The following is a 16,396-nucleotide window of genomic DNA, read 5'->3' on the forward strand; positions in this document are numbered from 1 at the left end:
CACACAAGCATACAGCAAAGACTCTCGAAGTGGTTTACTGGAGCCCGAGTGGAAGTGGAAATAGACTAGAGAGACTGCCAGTTCAAACTCAGGTTGGGGAGGTCTTTCAAGATGGACAGTTTCAGTAAAGTATGAGAGATTTCAAATTTAAGCATGCATATGGCATGTAGGTTATTTTTAAAAATGTTTAACAAAAATGTATTGTGAAAGATCTATATAGGTGTGTATATTCACATTGTGTGTATCAATGTGAATATACGTGTATAAAGTTATATAGATAGTATTTAGATGTATACATTTATAGACCTGTAGGAAAATATGTAGGTGTCTTTATTTGTGTGCATCTATAGATATATATTTATAGATCTGTTTATAAGTTTGTTATAGTAAACTAGCTTCTGTTATTTTCAAAGATGTCGTGAATAATTGCAGATTTCTTTTTGTGGCACCATTCCCTGAGTATTAATGAAGTTCTAATAATTGCTGTAGTGAGGTAAAAAATAACTCCTGACAATATTTTAAATTACTAAATAAAAGCCTTGAGCAAAATAAATTTTTCATCTCTTTTTTTTATTTTTTATTTGAACACGTTTTAAGCTAGACTTTGGATTGTTGATCAAGATTGCATATCTATGAATGTAATTCACATCCAGGTTAGATGAGAATTGTTCCTACAGGATTAAGGCATCTGGGTCCCGCTGAAAGCCCAGTTAGCACCCATTGAAATCAACCTGGGCAAACCCATGTGGGGCCACCATGGAAACCGTGGACAAACCCACTTGTTACCCATATTCTAGCCCAGTTCAGACCCAATTGGGACCCAGGTAAATATTCCTGACAGCACCCTAGTGGGCCACAGATGGGCCTCATGTGAGTTAACCATGTGGGACCCACTGAAAACCCAGTCAGCACCCATTAAAATCTACTTGGGCAAACCCATGTGGGGCCACCATGGAAACTGTGGACAAACCCACTTGGTACCCATATTCTAGCCCAGTTCAGACCCAATTGGGACCCACGTAAATATTCTTGACAGCACCCTAGTGGGCCACAGATGGGCCTCATGTGAGTTAACCATGTGGGACCCACTGAAAACCCAGTCAGCACCCATTAAAATCTACTTGGGCAAACCCATGTGGGGCCACCATGGAAACTGTGGACAAACCCACTTGGTACCCATATTCTAGCCCAGTTCAGACCCAATTGGGACCCAGGTAAATATTCCTGACAGCACCCTAGTGGGCCACAGATGGGCCTCATGTGAGTTAACCATGTGGGACCCACTGAAAACCCAGTCAGCACCCATTAAAATCTACTTGGGCAAACCCATGTGGGGCCACCATGGAAACTGTGGACAAACCCACTTGGTACCCATATTCTAGCCCAGTTCAGACCCAATTGGGACCCACGTAAATATTCTTGACAGCACCCTAGTGGGCCACAGATGAGCCTCATGTAAGTTAACCACATGGGCCCCACTGAAAACCCAGTCAGCACCCATTAAAATCTACTTGGGCAAACCCATGTGGGGCCACCATGGAAACCGTGGACAAACCCACTTGGTACCCATATTCTAGCCCAGTTCAGACCCAATTGGGACCCACGTAAATATTCTTGACAGCACCCTAGTGGGCCACAGATGGGCCTCATGTGAGTTAACCACATGGGCCCCACTGAAAACCCAGTCAGCACCCATTAAAATCTACTTGGGCAAACCCATGTGGGGCCACCATGGAAACCGTGGACAAACCCACTTGGTACCCATATTCTAGCCCAGTTCAGACCCAATTGGGACCCACGTAAATATTCTTGACAGCACCCTAGTGGGCCACAGATGGGCCTCATGTGAGTTAACCATGTGGGACCCACTGAAAACCCAGTTAGCACCCATTAAAATCTACTTGGGCAAACCCATGTGGGGCCACCATGGAAACCGTGGACAAACCCTTTTGGGACCCATATTGCCTGCCCACTTATATCCCATATGGGGCCCACCTAGGTGTGCTGGCTGGGATTAAAATGAAAGAGCGGAAAATAAAAGGTCAAATTCTTTGCGGGACGACAAAATAAAGAACAAAAAAAATAACGTGTTGTTCACGATCGATACAGTGAACAACTTTTGCATTCCAATACAGAGATTTGTGTTTTAGTTTTCCTTCCTTCCTTTCTCTCTCTCTCTCTCTCATGCCTACAGTGTTTAATGTCTCAGAAAAACTTGAGAAATTGAACATTAAGTTTATATTGTTTTATTTGACCCTGTATGTTTTATCACAGTGTGAACTCGGCCATATAGACGTATGTCGACCGTTGTGTTTTGTGTGTTTGAAGGAGGGTCGAAAAGAGGACGGCAACTTCGGAAAAGAAGGTTTAACAAAAGTAGAAACGTGAAAACTTGAACAAGGTCGATAGGAAACCGAACGTGGAATAAGTCACAGGCATCGGAAGAATCCAGAAGAGAAGCAACGAGAAACCGAGAGCATGAAAACTGAGGCGGGGGTGGGAAGTGACAGAGGAGCTGGAAGAGCCACACAGAGGTGATGCAGAACAGCTGTGGCAGAGAAAACTGAAGGAGAGAGACTTAACAAGACAAAGGGAACTGAACTCAAAGGATCTGGGAGCCTATGAAACATGAACAAAAACAAAAAGAAATGGAAAACCTAAACACCCCAGGTTTTATTCTAAGCTGCTGCATTATATTTAATTCCAAATATTTAGTATTTTAATTTGTGATGGCAATCGATTAAAAATGCAATCATATCACACTGGCCCTGTGATTAATCGTTATGCCTAACTTTGTGAGCTTGAAGCATAAATATGTACTTGGTTGTGGTTCTTGGCAAGCTCCGCCTTCCGCTGCACTCCAACCAATTAAAATGTAAGCAATTATTAGATTTTTTTTTTTTTTTTTTTTTTTTTTTAAGCAAAAAGCAGGTAATGTATTCTCCCTTTGCTCAACAGCAGCCAGTGGAAACTCACTTCACTACACATGCTGCAAATAGTTGCAAACTTGTTCAAATATATTCTATTTTCTAGGTGCCCCATCCCGTTTTGATGCCCTGGGCAATTGCCCAATTCAAAACCCTCCAAGGTGTGCATGTTTTCAAAAAGCGTTAACTAAAATGTTTTATTGTCTCAAGTCAAACATGTCTGAAGTTTCTCAGATTTCTTGGTTTTTATATTCAGGAAGGTAAAAACAAAGTCATTTTATTTAAAACGTTAACTGAAAAAAATCTCAGAGCCTCCGTCCATTTTGTACGGAGTTTGTGCGGTGAGGCGCCAGTCGCTTGACGTCGTCATCAAACCGAGTCACTGGCGTAATGCGTGATGTCAGTTCAGTGAAACGGCTGTGAAATAGAAAACCCTCTGCCGGACAAAGAGAGGCTCCTAAGTCAAAACAGACACTCCGATTAGTCTGCATTATGTAATGTTGACACGTTAAAATGTTCAAATTAATCACACCTATGCGCTAACATTGACAGCCCTAATTTTAAGTTAATTACCTCAAGTTTGAAAGAAATATAAATTCCTCCACTTGGTCATGAAAAGAATTTTTTTTTAAACTTCTTCAGTTTGAAGAATCTGTGGCTTTTCTCTGCATTGAGCAGATTTAAAACACAAGTACAGTGTGTTTGTATGAAATCACTTGGCCGTCACTAACCTTTTAAATGTTTGAGAATATTCCCCGCCTGCGCCACACAAGGCGCGATGTGTTTCAGGATACTCTGAAGTGTAATCGGTTGGGAAGACTTTTCCTCGGGCACTGAAAGGTTGCCAGGTGCTCAACTAAATCACAAACGAGTCGGCGAGCTGCAGTTCTTAAAATACGGCAAAGGTCACACTGGAGGATTTTCATAAATACGGAATACAAAGGTTGAGAAAAGATTTAAAAGAGGGAATTTAGACCAAATTAGGTCATGACTGGGAAATGACAAAGTGAGCAAGGCCTTGCCATCACAGTTTATGCAAAAAAAAAAAAAGGTCTGAAAAGTAACATGAACGTTTCTGTTTTTCTTGAAGGGGAGGTAAACACACATTTCTGAACCGCAGCAAAACATTCTGTCGACATTGATTGAAGTGAGAAAAAAACAAAGCAATCAAAATCAAAGGTAATCTGGTTATTTTTCTCTTTGTTGCTTTGGAATATAATATATATATATATATATTTTTACTTTTCATAACCTACTTTTCTGTGTGTGTGGAATTAAACCCAAGCTTCAGGACAGCACATATTGACCACATGTCAATTTTTTACCTGCCACTCAGGGAATTTGCCCACACTGTGACAATCAATGACTTGAAGGAATTGTATATCATCGACCAATAACCCAACTGTGGAGACGTGTGGCTATGTGACTCTGATAAGAACTGTTTACAGTCTGTCACTGAGTTATGACGGTTTGATAAGGGCTTATTATTATCTGTCATGTTTCATTCTGCGAGACCGACCCAAAGAGAGCACAGAATCACAGTCCACAGAATGCATTCCTTCAGTAATTATTCCAATATTTCATGCAAATATTTCAACTTGAAATGATAATTTAAAAAAAAAACTAAGTAAAATACAATTCACATTCCACCTTTCCTGGATCACAATTGCCAAACTAACTGCATATAAACATGGGATCGAACTGGAGAGCGATGGCAAAAAGTGTCGGCCTATTTCCCGATTTTTCCTTTTTCACACAAAGCTATGTATGTTTCTCTTTTTTTTCTCCCTCAATAATAAACGTCCTCATTTAAATACTGCATTGAATGTTTACTTGTGTTGTCTTTGACCAATATTTAGATTATTTTGATGTTGTGAAACTCTGCAGTGTGACAAACACACAAAGAGAATGGTAAATCAGGTAGGGGGCAAATACTTTGCCACACCACTTTAAATACAGTATAACAACTTTAAAGGATATGTTTTTACTTTCATTTTTATAGAGCCTGGTGGAGTCCACACAGTTCGGACATTATATGAGAGATAGTCATTGGGTTGTTGTTAAAAAGGGAATGTTGCCAATAGCCTTCACTTGTAGGTGGTACAATGAAAGGGACCTGGTCACAAGATCTTAAACTTCTGAGATTTCAGAGTTCTGTACTGGAGAGGATTAGGTCCACTGAAAAATGATCTGACTTCAATCAATTTTGACTTTTTTTCTCAAATTTCTGCCTTTAGGGTCCTGACTTAAATTCTGACAATTCTGCTTGTGATATCAAAATTCTGTCTTTGATCTTGGAATTCCGTCTCTGATCCCAGTATTCTCCCTTTGATCTCAAAATTCTGCCTTTGATCTCTGAATTCTGCATTTGATCTCAAAATTCTCTCTTTGATCTTGAACTTCCGCCTTTGATCTTGGAATTCCATCTGTGATCCCAGAATTCTGCCTTTGATCTCAGAATTCTGCCTTTGACCTCAGAATTCTGCCTTTGATCTCAAAATTCTGTCTTTGATCTTGAACTTCGGCCTTTGATCTTAGAATTTCGTCTTTGATCCCAGTGTTCTCCCTTTGATCCCAATATTCTGCCTTTGATCTCAGAATTCTGACATTTTCATCTGATATTTCTGACTTTTGTCTCTGAATGCAAATTGTAATTTCAGAATTTAATTAAATCAATTTAATTTCCATTGGGATTAATAAAGTATTTTTGAATCTGAATTGAATTTAACTTCTGAAAAAGACAAAAGTCAAATATTATGGGTTTTTTTTCAGTGGCCTTAATCCTCTTTCATAGCTCTGTGAATTAGAGCCCAAGGAAGAACGGAAGGAGGTTACAATGAAATGGCCATATGCGGGTCTTTGAATGATAAAAGTCATAATACAAGTTTTTGAAAAACAATAACTGTTAACAATAATTAATTCTAATTATTATTAAAATCATTAAAACTAGTGAAGGAAAAGAAAAACTGACCCGGAGTGAATCGGAAGATGACACCAAGTTTCTGTACACACAAAATTTCAAAATTTAAATAGTTTAGATCCGAATAGGAAAATGTGAACGTAAACATTTCAAACCATCTTAAACACTGAGCTGCAGTAACTAGAGGTCTGGGTCTTCCTCTTTACAGTATTTATTTAACTCCTTCATGTGATTACACTGAACATTTTGGTTTCCTGATAGCTAATGTGTTGTCATAGTTGTAAGTATTTTCCAGTATTATTTTCTGTGCACTTTGGTAGCGAGGCAATAACATTTCATTGACAAATTCAATGTGGTGTCTTTGTTCAACAGTGAGAAAGAAAGATGTCAAATCTTACTTTATTAAAGTGTCTGTGCAACATTGTTCTTGTTTTTAATGCACTTTAATGCATATGAACGCAAAAATATTCAGTTCTGGGGTGGAGAGTGGAACGTTACAAACAATTCAATCCTCAATTTGACAATCTTTCCCAGGAACAAACCTGCATTCTAACGCTCTACAGTAGACGTCAGTATTTAGCGCATTACGCTTCAACATTTTTAAGCAATTTTGAATTGTCACAGATATAGTATTTTCTATTTTTTTACAAAATATTATAACATCTCCACACACGTTTGTCTGTGATATGACACATCTTATTATCTTTTGGAAACTTAAAACATTTCAGAAATGTAAAACCACGTTGTTGGGTTGGTCTTTGGTGATTGTTCTTTGCAGCTATTAGGAAACATTTGGTGTATTTTCTGATCAATTATCCCTCTATTATCTTTCATAAATTAACTAATTTTTACCAGTTAGTGTTTCTTTTTTTTCTTTTTTACCTTGTGTGTGGTTCAGATTCATTATTGCATCTCGGTGTCACAGCCACACGCTAATAGCAGGCATGACAGTCTGAGTGCCTCTCACCTGTTGATAAATGTGTGAACACACTTCACAGCCTGGCACATTTTGTGTCAAACTGTCACAGTGGCAGACTGCGCTGAATAGGATGTTTACCGCCTTCTCAGCTTTGGTGAAGAACAAATAAAAAAAATAAATAAGAAAAAATGAGGCACCATGTTGAGTCTAATTACCTCAACTGCAGTCCAACTGTTGAAGGAGCCGGCAGAGCATGTTAAGGCAGGGAGGCAGCAGAAATCAGGCACCATTTTGTGTCTCAGAGCATTAGCTGCGTCGGTGCTGCGTTCATTTCAGCTCAAAGATAAGTAAATTCAGACGGCGCACCGTCGTGGTGGATCCATTTCAAAACGTGGTCTTAACTGATTTTAGTCGTGCGTTACAAGTTTTGATGGAAAGGAAACAAAAAACAACCACTAGGTAACTCAACGACGTGAAATCAGGAACAAATTGAAGCTGATGTTGCAGAGAACTTCAAAACAGCATTATGAATGTGAATTTTGCATTTCTGACCGACTCACACGGGCCGGCAGTGCTCCGAAACGTCCCGCGCAAATCAATGGAAAAGCACGAGGTGAAAACTCTAAACAGGCGATTTATAAATGTGGCCGCAAATGGGAGAAGGAGCAAAACAAGCTGGAGCGAAAGGAGTGGAAGGGGAGAAAATAACCCAAAAAAATAACAAAAATGCTTTTAAAGCTCCAGCTAGTGAGACAGCATATGCAGTGTAGATATGGGGGCGGACTTTGGACCTAATGAGGGAATGTTCGGCAGCCTGCAGCCGCCAGCAGAGGCTCACATAGCTTCTTTTTATTATTATTTATTTATTTATTTGCTGGTATGAAAGCCATCGCAGTCTGTCGGAAAGTACTTTATTTTTTTCTTCATGGTTTGTGTGTTTGTGTGAGTTGAATAAGCGCAGCGAATTGGAGCAACCAACCAAAAACAGAAAATTCTAGTGACCCAAAGGTTGTCCTTTGTGACAACAGAGAGGAGAGTTTGTGATGTGAAGATGAGCTTTTGTGAATTTGCTGAAGGTTCAACATTTATCCCAGTATGCTGTGAACCAAACTAAGTATTGAGCAAAAAACTCTAAACTTCTTATAAAACTAAAGCCTCATACTAAATTTAGAAAGGTGGAGTGCTAGGGCCACTGCACACAGTTGTATTAAAACAAGCTGAAAGGACATATTGTATGAAAGATGATGATAAAATGCTATTTTTGTTCATTTTTAAGTTGAAACTCAGCACTTTATTGCCCTCTTCTGTAGAGACTCAAACCATCAAAAGTGCTAAGAAATAGTTTATTCAAATTCAAAAATACTTTGTCAATACCAAACGAAAATAAAATGTTGTAAGTCAAATTGAAGATAATTCAAAGAGTCGTTATAGAATGTGATGGCTGCAAACAAGAAGGATCTCCTGTTGCAGTCTGTATTACAGCGAATTTGAAGGAGCCTCTGACTAAAGACGCTGTTTTTCTATGACAGCCTTGTAAAAAGAGAACGCCTAGGGTTGTTCATCATTTTTTGGATTCTGTGTAAAATCTTTTTCACATAAGAAGTTAGTTCTGTTAACTACGTTTTTGTAGGCACCACCCACACCTTCCCCCTTTTCTCTGTGCTGCGCTACACCTGATTCACCACACTGAAAGCCAGCAGTTTGGCCACAAATGACGGCAGACAAACAGTATCCCTGTTGCAGTATGTTGTTTCTTCGCCATTAGAAAGCTACATTTAGTAGCGCATACACGAGCTTCAGCTAAGACCTTCCTCCTGACTCCGATTGGTTGTTTCTGACCGGGAGAGGTGCATTTCTGCAGAAGGCAAAAGGCATTTCAATGCTTTTGATTAAATTCTGAGTTAAATTTCAACTAAAACTTTTAAATCCCCCAAATTTGGCCACTTTAAATTGCAACCTTTTTCTTTAATTTTAAAATTAAAGAAAATTTAATTTTAAAACCTTGAGCAATGGTGAACCCTAATTAAACCAACGTTACTGCTAGTGACCTCCTGAGATCATAACAAATAGAGTCACAAAGCTACATTTTCTTACTGTGGGAAAAGATTATGATCCGATTATGGGTGAAATTGTTTGGGGTAAAAGTTGATCTTTTTAGCCTGTTTAAATCGACACATGGTCAAAGTGAAATGACGAAGGGAAAGTGGCTTTTCACAACACAAAAGCATAAAACGGCTTCAGGTTTCAGGCTTCAGGCTTAAAAGACAAAGTGTTTGTCCGCTTTTACTGTGGAACATTTTATTGTCAGCGTTTCTAACTTTAATCAGAACAGAGCACAAAGAAGAGTCTGCTTTCATCTTTGGCTCTTATGCATCATTTCCCATCTTGATGGACGGTGCTGTCAGATCATTTCAAAATAAGATGCAGTTTTGATTCTCATCGTGTCGGATCCCGCAGCAGGACACACTCGGGCTCATTTGAGGATGATGGATTTTGCTTTTAAGTATATGGCAGGAGACTGTTTTGGTCTAACAAGCAGTCAGAATGGGTTTCTGACAAGTGCCTGGAATGAAATGGAGGCACCTTTCAAATCAAAGACAAAACCGCATGAAGACAAACCCAGAGAGGCCTATAAAAAGACATTTTAAAAGGGTATCTGCGAGATAAAATGCAAAGAGGGAGAGAGATGTGGGATTTTAAATTGTGCGAACACTCAACATTTATACAGGCAAAGGCAAACTTGGAATATACTGTAGATTGTGCAGGCAGAAGAGTTCATTAAATTGAGAGTATGTCACTTTTACAGAAAAAAACTTTTTACATATTTGCTACAGCTGTTACTTTGACATGACAGTTTAGTATAAGACAGATAATCTGTGAAAAAAGCCAAGCTAATCTGTCTCCTCACAGTGCTAACTAGAAACAACCAATAAGAGCCAGGAGGAGTGTCTCAGCGTTGTTAAGCATCCTTGTGCACATGCTGCTCATCCACCTCTCTCTCTGCTACATAACCTAAGGGTAAGGCTAGCTAGCATGGCCAGCTATCAGGGCAGATAAAAAGTTTTTTTCCTGCAGCGGTAAGTTGTTTCTCCACTATTAGCACAATTAACAGCGCGTTCACAAGTTTGATTGACAGCGCTAAAACTCTCCTCCTGGCTCAGATTGGTTGTTTTTGACTACTAGCGGTGCATTTTTGACAGCAATAGCAACCTACACTGTCATAACATATTAGTAGTTTTCACAAATATGTAAAATAAATATATTTTTTTACAGTTACATACTGCAGGGAAAAACAAAGACATACAATCTAATATGCACACATCCAGAAAACCGTCACTCAGGTGACTGTATCCTCTACTAGATGGTTATGTCCACTGAAAAAAACAAGCAAGCACAAGGTCAATAACCCCACGGACATCTGTCTTTCTTAAGGTTCCACTGAGCCTTCAAGCTGCCTCATCCTGTTCTTCTTCTGACTCCCCCCACCCCACACACACACACACACACAACAGGCTCTGATGAGTGTCCAACAGAAGACAACATGGCATTTAATTCATCCTACAACCTAATTGGTTTAATTGAAAAGCACATCTGAAACAAGAAATTCACTTTTACCGATACCCATATCGGCCACAAACCTTCTGTCAAATGGTTCACAAAGAGCAATTAGACATTTAAAATATGACATAAAATTTATAATAAAGCATGACGTCGCTAAGAACACGTAGCATAGAATTAGACTTAATAGTTCTGCCCTTATGAATGGGGGACATTGTTACAATACATGACCTAGATTTATTTTAAATGTGAGGACATGTACAGATATCAGTATTGGCTCATCTTTGTCTCTAACAAACAGACACATTGATAAAGACCTATGTGAAAACAAATAAACTGTTTTAAACTTGTTGAATCAAATACATTTCATACCAACCACATCTTTTCTCTTCAAAACTTAAGTCAAGATTCCAGTCTTAAAAAAATCACAGTTCTATTTTGTTGTTTTTTTGTCTCTCTCTCTGGCTCTTCGATCATCTCAGTATCACAGATGCAATAAGACATTACCATCTCACTATTACAGCCTCCTGCTTCTAAGTCCTCTCTTTTTCAGTCTCGCTTTCTGTCTCCCAATTTACTATTCACTGCATTCCCACGTTTAATTGCCCGAACTGAGAGAACGAAGGACTGTGACAAAGACGCGTGCTGCTGGAGACCGTGAATCTAGGTGAACCAGTTTATCACCTGCATGTAATTGCGGTTGTTCTTTTTGAAATCTTTTTTTTTTTTTTGCTTAAAGCGTTCTGTACAAGACATCGCGCTCACGTGAACGTCCTGAAGCGGACTGACTGGCTGGAAGTCTCACAAATTTTGGTACTTGTAATATTTTCAGGCGGGCATGTCATCCCAGAATTTATTTGCTGAAAGCAAATTATCCATTCTCCATGTTCTCATGTAGACTCGGTTTGATTGGGAACCAAAGTTGCAACATTTGTTACTTTTTCAGCTGTTGTGGTTCGCTTTCACAATGCACTGTGTCGTACAATCCAAACTAATTGAAAAAACTGTTCCTCTCCTCACCTGTGGGGGCGCTGCCCAAAGAACCACTGAAGGAAATGACATGAAAACATCTGAAGAGCTCAACTTCTTCCTTCACAAAATGAAAATAACAACGGAGAACCATCGGACATTAGTGGTTGTAGGATTGTCCATGTTTATATTGGTTGTATTTACCCAGAATGCCCTGCACTTTTGGAGTGGTCTCTGGTCCACTTGAGTACATTTGAAATGCGCCAGAGTTCACTTATACTGAATCAAGGCCAAGGTTTTTAGGTGGACCAGAGTTCACGCCTCCACAAAGTGAACCGGACTTTAGAGTTGGGTTAAAGCGGACTACACAGGCCCGGTGTGAACGCACGCTATGTCTCAACAACTCACTTGTTGTATTGCGTTTGACAGAAGTCGTTGCCCATTCTTCCTCTTCTGAACAACTCAGCCTTCATCACAGAGGGTGGAAATCATCTGTCAGGAGTAATTTTCAAGTCTTGCCACAGACTCTCAACTGTATTCAGGCCTGTACTTTGACTAGGTCACTCTAAAACGGAGATATTCATTGATCTATAACTGTTCCATTGTAGCTCTGGGTATGCGGTTGGAGGTTGAGGCTTCGAGCGGAGTAATGATTTCTCTCAAATTTTCTTTCAGTGTTATTCTGTTATGCTCAACTTTGACCTTTTGTCTTTAAAAACCATTGCAGTCCAAACTGAGAGGGGGAAAAAAAGCCATTTAATAAGAAATTGTTTTTTTTTTGGTCCAAGTCATTAAAAGCCCAAAACGAGTGTTATATTCACGCCTATGGTACATGTATGTAAACTTTTGACTTGGACTGTAAAAAATAAAAATAAAAAAACGAAACAAGACAAACAATAGCTGCTTTGTTTTCTCATTAAAAAAGAAACAGCTGGCCATGTTTGTTTCAAGTAAGCAGTTGAGATTATCTTGTTGCCATAACAACAGCTGTGCAACATTTTCATGATATAAAGGCAGAAGGAAACATTGAGGTCTTTCTCCATTTTTCTTCTTTTTTGGTAGCCGGAAACGCTTAGGATGATTGATTTCCGTGGCATTTTGTCGTGGAAAATTCCAGCAACATTTTGGGAACACAGTGTGATGTTTACCTTATTAATACAGCGGCTGAAATCTGACACTATGCAGCTCATAGAAGCTGCTTAGACTTAAAAAAACAAAAAACAAAAGGACAATTTAAAAAGACCCAGATTCTTATTTTCTGAAAGATGTTATACTCTTGCATAATACACAAACACAAGCGCCGTAAATAATCTGGCATTTTATTCTGAGTGGTTTGCTTGAAAATGTGTAATTCCAGCTAACACGGTTTTTAGATTAGATTAGATGAAAGTTTAATGAGATCTGTTGTGAATCTGGACATGAGTGGTGGAGAAAAAAATAAATTAAATAAATGAATAAGTGACGATCTGGACAGAGTGGGTTGAAAATTACACACGAGGTTGTGCATTGAAAAACGCAACAGACACTATAGTGAAAAAGAAAATCGAGTCTCTTCTCATCCCCACTAGCCTGTTCTTGCTCTGCATCGATCTACAGAGATCTTCTCCGGTCCGGGCAGCAAATCACGACCGCAACGGACTCCGTTTGATTTTCGGAGAGGTCAGGAAGCGCGGCCGCTCTTCCACTCGGCCGAACAAATTTTGCTCCGACGTCGACGGTGGCATTAAAGAAGACATTCTCCAGGTTATCTTAAGCAGTAAAATACACTTCTTCTGCTAGATAAAGCTGATGCTCCATGGCAGGACGCTTCCTCTAAGTCTGTACTTGCAAAGTAAAACAGATAAATGCAGGATAGTAGTAAGTTCTTCTGTCACAGATTTTATTTTATCTGAAGCAAATGTTAGCTGTCATGAGAACATTTGACCAGCTTTATGTTATTTAAGTCGATACAAAAATCAGTGAACAAAAAAGACTCCTTTCTTGTCCACGGATGTTTGGATTTTTAAAAAAAAATTTTGAAGGAATGGTTAAAATTAATTAGCATCTTTCATCCGCCGGCTTTTAAAGATGCATGTGGACACATAATCAATTTAAAATCATACATCGGGGCTGTCTTGTTTCAGGCTCCAGCAAACACTGCTTGAAATTGTTTTTCTCTGTCCCGTTCGCTGAACCAAACTGAGGTCTATTAAATAAGGAATGGCTTGTGTTCTTTAGCTACTCAGACTGTAACTCGCCTGCACTGTATCGGTCCAGATGTCAGGACAGAAGCGACGTTTGGACCGTTTCTGTCCTTGAAACAGCAGCGATGAGGACCCAGGATTCTGTCACCATATTTTCTCGTACCGTTGTGATAACACTAAAAATGGTCATGAAAAGCCCTGCAGGCCACTGCATCAGTGCTGTTCCTGAAAAACATTCCCATGTGAAATGTTTCTTTGAGAAAGTGTGTTTTATATACTCTTACTCATGCAACATACCTCATTTAATCCTGATTTTGAGTGGCATATTCAGAAATATTGTAGGACGTGAAATAATAATAATAATAATAATAATAATAATAATAATAATAATAATAATAATAATAATAATTGTTTTGGACTGTATTGGTATTTACTGATGCTACCGTGGGGAAAAAAGTAAAAATTAATAAAAAATGTTTTACATTATTTGAATTTTATTTTGATAATGACTCCAAATTTGTTGAAACAAGCGATAAACAATACAGTAAATCCCCACTTGTAAAAGTGGCCAAAGCAAAGTGTACAACCTGTATATGTGCTGAATGAAACATGAATGTCACACAGCAAAATATTTTCATCAGTTATAACATAGTAGGTTTTGTCAGACAGTGGGTATCCTTGACATAAAGTTGAGCTAAAAGTTACTTATCTAGGGCAGAGCAGTGCTGGTTGGGTAAATGAAATTGTTTTATTTGAGAATTTAAAAAAATTTTTTTTTAAATGGTCAGCTTTGCCACTTTTGAAGCAAAAAAGAAATTATGCTTTTACTTACAGAAAGTTTTGGCACTTTTTGCCTCCATTTCTCTTACTGTGAGCATTAAAAAAAAGTACCTCACCATGACCTTTATGTACGCCCTTTATCTTGAACGACTCTATGCAGGATGTGTTAAAGAAAGTACAGAGATGTAAAAAGTCAAAGTATCAAAGCCACATAAGAAATAAAACACACCCTCCCAGCACAGTGGAGCAGGTTTTTAGATTCCAGTCGAGTCCACGCTGTGTCTGTCGCTGGCCGGTTGCGCCTGCAGCAAAGACATTTGATAAACATCACTTTAGTATCTGGTGAACTTTAAAGCACCACTTCAGTTTGAGCTGCGCTGCTTCGGGATGTGGAGGAGAACATGTCCAAGCGAAGTGCCTTCTGCATATTTGAAAAACGAAGTTGCTGCTTTTGTGAGACCAGCGGACAAAACTAGGACAAAAACAAAAAAATAAATAAATATACGGAAAAAAATCCATCTTTCAGAATGATTCATAATCTCTACTAATTCCATTAGGTGACATTTTTAGCAGGTAATTCCTCTCAAAACAACAAAAAGTATCTTGATTTATTATATTTTACTCTATTTCCATTCTATTATCACTGTATTTGCTGTACATTGGTTTAAAGGGACAGTGAAAATTGAGTAATTTAAGATTTTTTTTGTTTCTTTTTTTGTAGAAAAGACATATTGGAAATAATGGAGAGCAATTTGACAATTTTACTCAATTGTTTGCCAAATTGCTATTCGTTATTTTATTGAGTCGTCTGAGTTTTGTGTTTGTTTTCCTTTAGAAGTTTGAATTTTTAAAAGTTAAAAAAGACAATCGAGAGACAAGCCACATTTTTTTTTTAATGGAAGTAAAATAAATTAATACGCCCACTGCAAATGGAAAATCTAAGCAACTTAAAGTAGACAAAAGTTTGATTTACATCTATGTCTTTTTATTCTTGTCTTTTGAAAACATCTGACACCATTGTCCAAAAAGCAGAGGGTTACAATTCTTCATGTTGTAAAAAAGAAAAAAAAAGGTGCAAAACAGAACAGCTTTAGGAGAAGTAAGAGTTAAAATAAAGGAGGGAGCTCGTGTCAAAAAGTCTATCAAAATATCAAGTCGTTACTAAGGTGACGTCAAATTAAACTTCGATTTCTCTGCTGTCAAACACGTTCAGACCGGTATTCAATAAACTGCAGAATCAGCTCCATTATTATTCATCTCTTCTGTCTGTTGTCTGGTTTGTCCTCATGTTTGCTGCTGACGGAGTCAAAACGGTGGTACGACATGCTAGTCCATCAGTATTCAATGCACTTAGGTTATTGACATGTACAGCAATTTCTGTTTCAAAGACCCAAATGTTCTGTAAAGCAATATACACATTTATAGCCTCTGCCGTCTTTAACTAACTTTAGGTTTGACTGTAAAGAACTACCTGCAGTACACAAATGCCTCCAAAGTTTGTTCATTTGTTGAGTGAAAGGGTATTTTCTGAAACAACTGCTGCTCATTGTGAATGCAGAGGAACCACAAAAAGGCCCGTGGCAGCTCTGAATGCCAGGCCCATATGACGACAACTCAACAAGGCTGAAGCTCTTTTTGTCCTGCCCTGAGGCCAGCCCTCTTCCTCGCTCTCATATCTCCCTTCTCATCCGGTTTGCATTCATCGGAAAATGCAGCCAAATTGTGTGGGGTTTTTTGTTTTGTTTTGTTTTTTCTCCCCCAAGTTATCACCACCAGCCACAGTCTCGCTCTTCACAATGGCAAAGAACAAACAGTTGAACGTCTATGAGATTTTCTCTACCCGCTGCGTTGGCGTCATTGTTGTAGACGAACAGCAAAGTTACCGTTTGAAAGCGTCTGTCTCCTAAGCCGTCCTGTCTTTCACGCTATCCATGTCGTGTGTTGAGAGACATCCGTCTGAAAACAACGCCCGTATTTTAAAAATAAGAAAAATTACAGATACATACACAGAGATATATGCAATGAATTTGTCAATGTGGGATAACTTAATCTGCAAAATGATGTCATACCAGCTTGAATGTTAGATGTGTTGACAGTGTATGCATCATACATTGGACTATCAGGACATTCTGATGAGAGG

General features: G+C 38.7%; 1 protein-coding gene across 1 annotated transcript in view; it reads right to left on the reverse strand.

Annotated features, from left to right (window-relative positions):
- Nucleotides 1–16,396, reverse strand: part of LOC129376823 (protein phosphatase 1 regulatory subunit 29-like) — a 194,038-nt gene that overhangs the window by 170,117 nt on the left and 7,525 nt on the right. The gene's annotated exons all lie outside the window — the stretch shown is intronic.

This window comes from Poeciliopsis prolifica, unplaced genomic scaffold (genome assembly GCF_027474105.1).
Source record: "Poeciliopsis prolifica strain line A6 unplaced genomic scaffold, Auburn_PproV2 SCAFFOLD045, whole genome shotgun sequence".
Taxonomy (NCBI): domain Eukaryota; kingdom Metazoa; phylum Chordata; class Actinopteri; order Cyprinodontiformes; family Poeciliidae; genus Poeciliopsis; species Poeciliopsis prolifica.